The sequence below is a fragment of the Anser anser genome (genome assembly GCF_964211835.1).
Source record: "Anser anser genome assembly, chromosome: Z".
Lineage (NCBI taxonomy): Eukaryota > Metazoa > Chordata > Aves > Anseriformes > Anatidae > Anser > Anser anser.
Window position 1 is genome coordinate 69,660,368 of NC_139723.1, and position 12,459 is coordinate 69,672,826.

The 12,459-nt window shown below is 43.3% G+C and overlaps 1 protein-coding gene across 12 annotated transcripts in view; it reads left to right on the forward strand.

The window, feature by feature from the left end:
- The first annotated feature begins 498 nt into the window (after positions 1-498).
- ARL15 (ARF like GTPase 15) overlaps positions 499-12,459 on the forward strand; it is a 216,987-nt gene continuing 205,026 nt past the window's right edge. For 8 of the 12 annotated variants that reach the window (XM_083818313.1, XM_083818314.1, XM_083818302.1 and 5 more), the window contains exons 1-2: positions 499-793; positions 11,962-12,049. The gene's annotated coding sequence lies outside the window, so the exon portion shown is untranslated. Of the gene's footprint in view, positions 794-10,135; positions 10,152-11,935; positions 12,050-12,459 lie in introns of all 12 variants that reach the window. The other 4 variants (XM_083818307.1, XM_083818308.1, XM_083818306.1 and 1 more) reach the window with 4 other exon arrangements.

Below are 12,459 nucleotides of genomic sequence, written 5' to 3' on the forward strand. Positions count from 1 at the left end.
TTTTTCAGACCCTATTCCCGAGTAAGGGTACGGCATTAGCAGGAGGCTGCGGACGCTGTAACGCGTGAGTAAGGTCGGCTTTCGGTGCGCTCACAGGCACTGGATGCTTGAGCGGCGCTTCTCAGCTTTTATTAGAAGCGTGATGCCCACCCAGCGACATTTATTTTCGCTGAGATCCCTGGGCACTGCAGGCCGGCACCGCTGAGGGCTGGACCCCGCCTCCCCCCCCGAGGCGCCCAGCCCTCTCCCGCCCTTCCCTTCCCTTCCCCTTCCCTCCCCTCCCGCCGCCGCCCCCTCCGCGCCTTCCCCTTTAAGCGCCCCCCCCCGGCGCCCCACGTGTGCGATCAGCTGACGCTGACGCCGCGCGGGGGGGGGGCGGGGCGGCGCCGCTCGGTGCCGCGGGGCCGGGGTTGGCTGCGCCGCTCCCGCCCCTCCCTCCCCGCTCCCCCCTCCCCTCCCTCCCCTCCCTCCCCGCTTCGCTCCCCCCCCCCCCCCCGCCCCTCCCGCGCCGCCCGCGCGCAGGCAGGGCCGGGCCGGGCCGGGCCGGTGCGGCGCGAGCAGCGGCGGCAGCAGCGGGAGCGGCGGTGACAGCGCCCGCGCAGCCCCCGCCCCGCTGCACCTTGCGGCGCCGCCAGCCCCGCTCCGCTCCCTTCCCTCCCCCTCCCCGCACGGCGGCGGCAGGAAGCGGAGCCGCCGCTCACCCCCCCCCCACCCCCCCACCCCACACACACACACACACACGGGGCGGCCCCGCGGAGCGCGGCGCGGCGCGGCTCGGTACATGGATTACCTGGTAGGTGCCGCGAGGCGGGCGGGCGCGTCCGGGCGGCTAATGAGGGCGGCCCGCGCCGTGACCCTGAACGGCGGCGGCGCGGGGCACGCTCCCCGCGGGGGATTTATCGCTCCGTAATGACGGCCGGCGCGGCGATGCTATCGCGGCGGCGACCGGGCGGCACGCACCCGCCGCACCTGCTCGGCCGGGCGCGGCCGTTGGGGTCCGCCTGCCCGCCGCCCCCCCCCCCCAGCCCCGCGGAGCGGTCCGGGGGCACCCTCGGCGCTCCCTCACGCCCCCCTCGGGGTGCCCCGCCGGTGCCAGCGCCTCCCCGGGCTTCCCTCCCCTGCGTGGCCGGCGGGCTGCGCCCAGGACCCGGGTAACGAAAGTTGCCGGCTGGCTTCGTGCGAGCCCCGAGCTGCTCCTCGCGTCTCTCTCCCGTAGGGGCTCGCCCCCCGGTGAGGCTGGGCTGCTGCGCGGAAGGCCGGCCAGGGGGAAGGAGGGCGACAAATTTAACAAGCCCCGGTAGCTGTGAGCACGCTTCTGTGGGGACTAAATACCTCTGCATCGCTTCTCCTACGCTTTTTGTCCAGTTCATCCTTTTACTTTTTTTTTTTTCTTCTTCCCGTTTTGCAGGCTTACACTAAAAATAAAATAAAAAATCTTCAGCGTAGCGATAACCCGAGTGACCGTGCAGTTCTTGCGTACCGTTCCTGTGGTATCAGGAGTATCTTTGATGACAGAATTTCTCCAGGCCTAATCTATCTCACCGGGCATGGTATAGTCCCGCATGAAACCTAGAGGATTCCTTTGCTGTAGAAGTTGCTACAGATCACCCAGGCTATTTTTTGTAGGTGGTGAAAGCCAGGGTCTGGGAATAATAGCTTAAGCAGGATGCTGATCCACTGAAGCTCTGGGACGATCCAAGATGCCTTCATCCATCGCTGACCACCCCTTGTCGCTAGGGTTAGCACCGCTTCCTCTGCAGCAGAAGGAATCCTTTGGATCTTTGGGATACTTGTAGCAACTGGCATCAACCCTTTGAACCAAAGGAGCGAAAATGTAGAAGGCCTTAATTTTTTGAGTCTGTGTTTCACTTGGAAGGAAAACAAATTCTGCTTGGTGGTTCAAATATTTTATCACGCATTTGTGCAGAGCCCCTTCCAACCCTCATCTCTGTTGCATGCAGGAGATCGGTCCTCCTTCCTCTTCCTCTGCTGAGGGTGGTAAATGGAGAGGCTTTTTGGTGCTGTGCAGGAGGTTCAGGCACCTCGGGAAGTCTGCTTGGGCGGGAAGAATTCGTGGAAGAGAGTTAGGCAAGCACTTTTCTGCAGCGCACTGTCAGCCTGGAGGACCAAGCTGTTGCTGCAGACTGCCCCAGCGTACCGACAGGCCTACGCTTTATTTATGCAAGACCTGCAGTTACAGTAAGATATTAATCTGCAGGTGTAGAAGCGCCATCTTTTTGTTACGTTCATAAAAGCAAGAGCTGCATATGTTCAGAAAGTTTTACACTCTCAAGCGTTATGCATTTATGTTGGTGTCTTTCACCTTCAGCACTTAAGCAGAAGGTCCCTTACTGATTCCTCATGCTGAGCAACTGCGTGAAAGCCTGGAGGCACAGGGGTTTTCTCCTCGGCCTTTAGTGTGAAGCACCCAGCAGGGCCAAGGATGCAGCTGTTTCTGACTGCAGCAGCCCCCTGACGGAGCACTGCACAAAGTTTTGGTTGGAGGTGGGGCGGAATGAAGGAGCTCGGTGGAAGGAGGCTCCAATAGCTGAGGTCAGGTTTGCTGCAGCGTGGACTCAGGAGCAGTAATTTCTTGACGCGGGGTCTGCCTTCAGCCTTGTCTTCCCAGGCTTGCACAGGAAGCATCTTTTCCTGATGTTCCTTGATGAGGCTGCCTTTGACAGAGACTTTGATCTCCTTTAAGGAGCTGAACCCAAAAAATACCAGATAAAGTTAGTATTAGGCAGGTATCTTCTGTGGTGCTCTGGTCTGGTTTTGTGTTGTAAGAGAACAGTGGGACTAGTCTCTATCTTAATAGCTAGTAGAGCTGTTGCCTGTTTCATTTTTGTATTGATATAATTACAGTGTTAGGAGTGGTTTGTTTTTTTTTTTTCTGTGTGTTTTTATTTTAATCAGCATAACTGAGCAAGGTTCAACCTCTAAAAGAAAATCCATCCTCACTCAGTTAAGGGCACCTTTTATGCATATGGTTTATTGTGCTTATATTGCAGTGAACTCCTTTAAAACAGACTGTGCTAACAGAGCTGCATCGATACGGAGTAGTATGGTTTTTGGGGCTACGTAATCCTCTAGTGTATCTGCAACCATCTTCTTCTTCGTTCTTGCTGCGTTGTGTCTGGAAGGATTATAGTGCATACAGAGACTTGTGTTGGCTGGCCTACGTTCAGTAGACTGTGCTTAATTTAAGAAATTATGGCATGATGCATCTTGTGAAAAGTATGGCTTGTGACCAACCTTACAATATTTGCTTGGAGAACCTGTGGGGAAACAATGGCAGTGCTTCAGTTTTCATAAGTGAGATTTGGAATGCAAATTTTAAGCTGCTGAGTAGACTTTCACAATACGCTTCTTCAGTGGCATCCTCTGCACTAGATAATGATCTTGGACTAAACAAGTGCATGTATCAGCCTGATCTGTGTACAGCCTTTAGAAGCTACTTCAGAGCATGATACAGAAATTTGAATGTGACTGAAACAACAACAAAAGAACTAGCCTTAGTATTTTTAATGTGAAAACTGAAATTGAGTCCTATACTACATAGTATCTCAATCACATACGTGAGAGTTCCTTGGGCAGATCATGAAGAGTCTTTTTCAGCCTGAGACTAAAGAGAACACTTCTTGCATGAACAATTGCTTCGAGTTCAGTGGCTTCTTCATCCTTAAAGTTAAGCATGAGTATTGAAAAAGGTACACACATTACTTTTAGCACAGCGCAGTCTTGTTGCTTTGATTGGGACTGTTTTCTTTCTCTGTTCTAACAGAGAACCAAAAGGACTTTTTTGGTTCTTTGTACATTTGCTAGCTATACTGATCAATTTTAATTCTGTATGTGTGCACAGATGGTTTTGCATAAATAGAACTAAATTTTAGATGAATAGGCCTTGAAGTAACTTCAGAATTTTTATTATTTTTTTAATGACTGGGGAAAGCAGCATATAAAGAACTGGTGTTTTAAAAAATGCTAGCAGGTAGACAGATTTGATTTGGAAAGTGGGAATACAGGATGGATTGTGACCTCTTAACAGTTCTGGGCAACTTCGTATCAGGTCTGACCATTGCTGTTACATCGTTTAGTACTGGCAGGCCTTGAGAAACATTTTTGTCTTTACTACAAATGCCTTAATGGAACCATCTGTTTGAAGGTCAGAGTGTTCATCCACTGAAACATTGTCAGCCAGTAGCTGCTGTTCTTTGAATAGGCCAAGATGGGGAAAGGTCCATGCTGTGTGCTCTGGGCCTTTCCTCCGAGGTACGTACAGGTGTTTTACATGTCACCTGCAGCATGAGCAGCAAAGGTCAGCGTGGCCTTGCCGCAACTCTTACCGTATGCTGAACTTCCCTCTCGTGATATGAATCCTGTCTTTTGTCATGTAGTTTTAAAGATTCTTGGTCTGTCTTCTGACTCCTCTATCAGGTATATCATCCTTGAAATTTCTACCCTCTGTAGAGCACAATGACTTGTATCGTAAGATATTATCCCTCCTTCAGTGTGTAAGGCTGATTGGGCACGACTATGAGGGGTCTGACCGTTTTTTCAAGATTAAGAAATCGCTTAATGCAGAAAAGAAGCCAACTACCATATAGAAGATCAACTAGCATACAGGGTGTGTTCAGCTGTGTTAGTGTTTGGATCATGTTTGAACTTTTGAAGTGAACCTTAGTCATCCCAACTTGGTGTACACAGGTTTGCATTGCAGAGTGATCACCGGTACCTGATTTTTTTTCAGATGAAACCGGATTGGAAGATGCACTCAACTAATAAGTTTTCAGTCCACGGGACCAGGTCAGAACTAGTCTGAAGTAAAATACCTGAAGTACTCAGTACTTGTCTTCAGTACAAGCTCTCGCTCTGCTGCATTACTCGCTATTATATACATAGCCCAGGTCACTTAATCTGGAAGTGAGGTTGCTGCTGCTTCTGATTGTTTTCTGCATCAGCATAGCAATATAGAAAGAAACCTCAAACAAATTTGGAGACCCTAACTCAAAGCAGTTGTTTTGGCTAGGTTCCCATTGGCATTTCAGCTCTGTGAAGCATAGCATTCAAATCTAAATCAACTGGGAGTGGCAAATGGAATTAATTCTGGTAGACAACCTTCCCTGAATGAGCATGCTTCTGATTTAACTAAGCTTGGAAGTTCAAGAACCTGATTTGGCTGACGACTTGGAAGAGGTGCTCTGGAAAAGCAAATCTTCCTCCTTGGTAGACTCTACATAGCCAGTATCACGAGCACTTTCTGCTGAATGAAAGATGTTGTCAGCTATATAGAAAGGGCAACAAAAATACTGGTGACTTAACTCAGCTGGATCACCTGGCTGAACACAGGTGAGTGAGCAGAAGAGGTGCAGGATTTCTTTGTAGAAGATGATAAAAGTGAAATGTTGCATTGGTTCTTCCTGCAGGAGGAAGCATTCCTCAGGTAAAGTTTTGATTCAAAGGTGGCTGTTACAAAAACTGAAACTTGACACAGCTACCTAGGGAACCCAAAAGAATGCTTTAACGTGTTTATAATTTTGACGGCAAGATGCTGTGAATTAATGGAGGTATTGCAGCTCAGAAATTTCATTCTCCTTAGATAACACATGCTGAACAAACAAGTGAATTGGAATGTTTAAAATCAAATTACTTTACCATTTTGCCTTTTCTGTGATGAGGATTACGTTCGAGCAGTAGGTGCTATTACATCCAAAAGTGTGTCTCAGTTTCTGAGAATGTGCTGGTCCATTTAGTACAAATAGCCCTATCCTGTCCTTGTGAATTTTTCCCAAGGTTCAATATGGGCTGGGCCCCATATTGTACTGCAGAATGCTGCTCCTAAATTCTTCAGTCAGAGCTCCTAGTTTGAGGCAGAATGGTGACGAATTTCACAAAAGGTTAGAAACGCAAGCTTTTAATAAGTGAGAAAAATCTGCATTTTAGCAAGGACAGAATATTCTTCATAATACCTCATGCTGATTACCATTTTTGGCTTGCTGTCAGTATCGTCAGTTCATATTTTTTAATACTGACAGCCTGTGATGTTTCTTCTCTTAAGGCCTGAGTTCTGAAGTTTTGTGATTATGTGAGGGTATCAGCTTTCCATCAACAAAGGAAACAATGTTTCAAACTTAAAAGCTTGAATGTGGGCCCATTCAACTGTAAAGCTATAAGGAAAAAAATATATGCAGTACTGAATCTTGTGATTGTTTCATTTACCTTATAGTATTTTGGAGTATGTTGGTTTTGCCTTTTTTTTTTCCACTTTTTGTGCAGCAAAGCTTTCTGAAGGGCAAGCTGTCTTACTGTCCAAAAGTTCCTGGGGACATAAATAGGGTATTTGCAATTGAATGACTGGCTCGTCTCATACTGGAGCTCTTCAGAGCACAGAACTTTTCTTTTGGCTGTCTGGCAGCCTGGTAAGGTGACTATTAGTTGCCAACATGAGGATGTAAGTAGCTTCCTGCTAGCTGAGGAAGAGGCACAAGGCAGGAAACCTAGCTGACAAGTCCTCTTGTGTTCAGACACGGTCCTGCCCTGTGGCTTTGTTGCTTACAAGGACAAACAACAGGAAGAACACGAATCTTTGTGCAGTGTTTTGTATTTATGATGCATGTTTTGGTGGAGTAGTAGAAGAAAAACTTATTCACAGGACCAAGTTTGCTTTTGGCATGGAAGAGTCAGAAGAAGCAAGGTGGCATCCAAGAGCTAGTAGGAATTTTTCATGTGTGAGAAGTGAGTTTGCAGATCTTGTTTTTTTTTTCCTCCTGGTTATGACTTGGAGCTTTTTGATGGAAGAAGCATCTGTTTTCTACATTCTTATTAGCTTTTACAGTAACTATTGCCTAGTTTTCCATTATATGGTTTTGCACCTAACAGAGATACAAAACTTTGAAGCAATTAAATGAAGTAATCGTTCTGTGCACTGTCAGTAATAAGTTTCATAAAAGAGAGTTAATGACGCTGTCCTGGCAGTGAGTAAGAGGGAGAGGAGAATGCAGGGGTTATAAGGGAATTTCGTGTTCATGTTAAGTTGTATGAACTGCATGTGCTTTGAATGGGTTGATGCAGAGGCAAATATTAGGCGTGCATATTGTATCTGGGAAAGGAAAAAAAACATACTGCTCCTTTTGCTATTGGTAATAAATTGGCATGTGAAATTTGGTGTAGATAAATGCAAAGTTATATATATTTATAGTAGAGGGAATAAATCTGACAATACAGATGAATGGGTAGGCTCTGAAATACCATCAGTGCTCAGGATGGGGAAAGAGGATCTTTCTTTAAAATGTCATTTCAAACCCTGACAGCTGTCAACAAATTAGCTATAGAATTAAGAAAGAAAAAGAAAGGAAATGCCATTTTGACACTACTTAAATGCAAGGTTTGCCATTGTCTTAAATGCTACATTTCTGGTTGCATCATATCAGAATATTGTAAAACCAAAGAGGATATGGAGAAGGATGACAGGGTACTGAAAAGAAAACAATTGCTACCATACAAAGAGGGATTATGTACTTATAGGCTTTCAGCCTGAAGAAGAGGCAGCTGGATGGTGTGGGGAAGCAATGCTATAGATGTCTCTGAAAACATAAAAGAGAGTCAATAAGCAATAAGTCATTTCTCCCAGTACAAGAACTTGATGACAATTATAATCCAGGAATTGCTTTTTCCCATGAGTATAGTTGAATTCTGGACCTCGCTTTGCAGTAGCGATAAAGAGACCAAAAAAATATGACTTTGTACAGTTTCTTGGAAGATGGATCCATTGGGGAATATTAAGCTTGAGGTTCAGGTGTGATGGTAGGCTTGTGGAGATCCTGAAGGTGTGTTTGCTGGATCCTGAGAAGGACGTATGAATGAAAGATGGTTCCCTGCGTGCTTACACTACATGCTAAACATCTCCATGTCCCCTCTCTGAGGGGAGAGCTAGATCTAGTTCCAGAATAGGAAATTGCTCTCAGAAAATGGAAATGTTCTGGATCGTGTCCAGGAATGCTCCCCAGTGTGAGCAGAGTTGTGCACAGGAGGTGAGACTTTTTATTGAGCAGGATTTATGAAGATACTTAATCTGCTCCAGGGACGTATAGCTAAAGGATTCCTTCTGCTTGGAGGTGCTGCTTTGACATACGAGCAGAGGCTGTTGGACTTCCAACATTTGTATCCGAGCCAATTTATGACTTTATATATAAAGGCCCACAATGCTGAGTGAACCTGAAACTGCCTGACAGCTTGTACAGAGTGCAGAGTGATGATGAACGCTAATGAGTGATCTCTTCCCTCAGTGCTTTATTCTTGCCTAGAAACTTACATAATTTCAGGTTTCAGCAAGACTGGAAAAAAGGTCCAGGATTCTTGAGAAATGTTTGTGCTGTTCTTGCAGCTATTAATTGTGTGTTGGCTAATCTGCATCTTTCACTGTCTGAACCGTTGCAGTCCTGGAAACAGTCATGGAAAACTGTTCTAGTGAGAATATTGCCTAAAAGAGGGGGGAGCATTGTTCTCTAGTTCATCCATTTGATTACTTTTTATGATGACAAGAGAGTTCTTGGAACCAATCCTACTTCCTGTTCACATATCACTGGCTTTCCATCAGCATCAGGTTTCTTCTAGTCCCTAAACTCAGATTTATCTAACGATTATATGCAAAAAGGTTGGTATTCCAGAAATCTATTTATGCAGCATTAAAGGAGAAAGTGAAAATATTTGGTGTCTTTTTTCCCCTATGAACAGTATTAAAAAATTGGGAGTTTAATTTGGAAATGTTATTGATGGAATGTGCTGAAGGGCTGTGTCATCTTGTGCAGAAAGGGAAGCCTTCAGGTTACTGCTTGGAGTTCAGTGCACAAGCTTAGCAAACAGCAGTTCTGGTCAAAGTTCCTGCCACCTGTACTGTAGCGTAGTTGTGTGTGCTTTTTGGTGTATACAAATTCTTTAAGGCACGTGAGCTCTGAGAATTTGTTTCAGGCTGCCTCCAGAGAGGTACCTTAAATTCTGGGTGTTGTTTACAGTTGTGTTGCTGACTTTCATATATCTTATTAACTGAAAAAGATACAGAGAGGAGTGGAGGGGGAAGAGCCTTTTACCTGGAAGGTCCAGTAATTACACGTGATTACTGTGTTAGATCATTTATTTGCAAATGAGCAAGTAGACATAGCAATCTTCATTTTAATAAAGAAACATATCACCAGAAAAACAAACAAACAAAAAACCAATACAACAACGTCACATTGCTTTCTGGTTTTCTGACCTTGGAACTACACTTGGTGCTGTAATTTATTAAGGATTATGGCAAAGCAAGCTGATGTCAAGTATTTCTGTTCGTTGGCAGAATGAGGATGACAGCTCCTGCAGTTAGGTGTTGAGCCTTTTGCTTCTTTTCCAAGAAGCTGGTTAGGGTCCCCCCTTGGCCCACCAAAGCTGCCGAAACAAGTGTTATGAATGCTTTCAACCCGGTTATTTCAGCTTCAGGTGATCAACCGTAAAACATACTCTAATTAGTCTCTTTAAAATTTGATGTCCTGTTAATAGAAGTAGAAGCTTCATTTTGTTTTTGGTGAAGATGTAGATATGAAATCAATGAATTCATTCAGTTGCAGATTAATGTGTGCATGTATTAGACTTCTACAAGTTTTTTGGTTTTAAACAACAAATACAGAAATTATTTTGTACTGTTACTTATACTGGTAGCTGAGTGTTTGGAAAAAAAAATGGGCAGAACACATGCTTGTGGTGAATGAAAGGTTGTATAGTTGCAAGGCAGATGTCTTTCTAAGTCATTTTGAAGAGTGACGTTTTTAGAACACATGATTAAACTAGCAAAGCTTTGGGAAAACATGTATTTGTTCTCTTAGCCATAAGTTGAGTTGCCAGCTGGAGAAATAATTTAATGTTTGTGAGATGACCCTTTTTCTAAGCAAAAGGGTGCATGTTGACAGAAGTGTGTTTATTTTATTTGACATACTCAACCTGAAGACTCATGTTCTTGCTTTAGACATGTTAAATGACTTCTGTTAAGAGTAAGTCCTTTCAGAGTTGTATCAAATAAGGTATCTTTCTTTGCAATATTTGTAGTTATATTTTAAAATTATTTTTTTTCTTTTACTTTCATGCTTACCATGTAAAATCCTTTCAGAAAGCAACAATAAACTGTAAGTAAACAAAATGCAAATTATCCAACAATTGTTTTGTTGCTCAATTGTATGGTGCAAAATGAGTTGCAAAACCAAAGTAATGAAACATTACAAGTATCAAGAATAAATTCCCCATTGTAGCAGTAGATTATCATATATATTGCAATGTTGTGATCTGAGTGATAGTCTGTAGTTCAGTATCACTAGATATCTGATTTTTCAAATTCATTTGAGTTATCTGGTGATTAAATGGAAATAATATTTGGAGGAGAATGTTGCTTTTCTGGGAGGGGGGAGGGATGAATATAAAAGTCTAAAAACAGCATTGGAATTAATGATTTTTTTTAATGCTATATGTTGCAGATCAGAAGTGTTATCTTGGAGGCTTGGGGAAGGGATTTGATTAATATTTAATAGGGGAAAGGTTCACTGGTACTGTACATGACAGTAGGAAGAGGAGATAATTTTAGAGTTCATAGCCTCTAATAGCTCGTTGATTTCTAAACATTCACAATAGCAAGCCCCGTGATAGACAGGTAAGGTAACTGGGATGTAGCCTTGTCTCTTCTGCTGAAGCTAGGGTCCACAGGCACTTGTGGGATTTGAGCTGCACCTTAATTCACCTAACAGTGTGAAGTCTGGAAGTACTGAACAAAAATAAAAAAGGAAAATAATTTGTAATACGGCACTTCTTTAGAAAAGAGCAATCTATATACACTGACAAGCTGCAATGTTATGCTGCTGCTGCACGTTTAGTTCCTTTGCAAACAGAAGCACACTTTTACGTCATGTGTAACAATGGGACTGCCATCGACATAGAGTCTGTCATGATACTGAGAAGAGAAATCAATATATACATCATCCTGTGTAGCAGTTTAAATTGCAGCAGACTCAGGTTAAACATTAAGAAACTTTCTAGCAGTGAGGATAATGAAGCACTGGACTAGATTGCTTGGGGAAATCATCACTGGAACCTTTACAGCAAGGTAGGTGGATTTTGTCAGGAGCGACCTGGGTACAGTTCATTCCCCCCCACAGTGTGTAACATGGGATCTCTCAAAATCAGTTCTACTGTTTTTCTATTATTTTTTTTTTCTATGGGAAACTCAGAGTGTGAGTAATAGAACTTCGTTTGTTCTGAAAGCCGAAAACGACAACAAAAGAGCATCCTGGCAATTTAAATAACATGTGGAAGCAGCATCCCTTGTCAGCAATAATACTGTAGCTTGAAATATAGAAAACAAAATCAACCATGCTGTTGATGTTTGCTTTCAGGTTGTGCCGCATGTTTTGACTTTCAGACAGTTTAATGAAATATTACTTGTTTAAAATTTAAATATAACAGTTATAGCAAAAGAAAAATGATGCTATGTATTTTTTTCTCATAATTCATGAGATGTTTATTTATAAATTTCACTCATAAATCTGATTAAATTGCTTATTCAGTTGTAGTTTGAAGGTGAGTTGAAAGCAGAGGCTGAATTTTTTTTTCACTGAAAATGTTTGTAATCTGTAGCATCCAGCACTTCACCTTCTACATGTTAAAATAAATGCGGATGGTGTGCGAAATTCGGAAACATCGAGTAAAAATGTTCTATGTGGTTGCTTTAATTTTTGCCTGCAGTGAGAAAAGATTTCATACCTAATATAAAGGAATTCCTCAATTACTGTTTTGAACAGATCATTGTAAGCCTGGTTTATTGTGCTTGGCCATCTATCAAAATGGCAAACCAACAATAGATTTTTGCTTTGGTGAGGGGAGAAGATGCATGTATTTTCTGTCTTTGTTATGCTTTTTACAGAAGGTGTTTTTCATCTGTTTTATCAGAAATTCATAGCCCATCAGCATCTCTGGGTGACTGCAGATGACATAGAATTGTGGCATCACAACAGGCTGGAAGTTGAGCAAGTGGAGGGTAAAAACTTTTAATGTGATTATTGACAGCGGTGACAGATTACATAAAATATTTATTCAAAACAGTAGAGAGTTCTATTTTAAACATGAAAATGTCAGAAAATTAAAGGAGTATGACTTTAAAAATATAGAAACTTAAAGGTATATACACTACTTTGGCATATGGAAGAAGAGGGTTTGAATGATGATACATTATCATGATCGATGATATCATGATGATACACTCTTACATACCACTAAAAATCTATAAAATGCATTACGCTGTTAAAACGTCTCCTGTAGGATCTTTTTAAGCCAGAACAGATAAAAATAAATGGGACTGGAAGCTTGCATGAAAATGTTAATGCTGTGTTTGAGCATTTGGGGAGCATTGGGTAATTTGAGGCCTATAATGAAATACCGAGTTAGTAA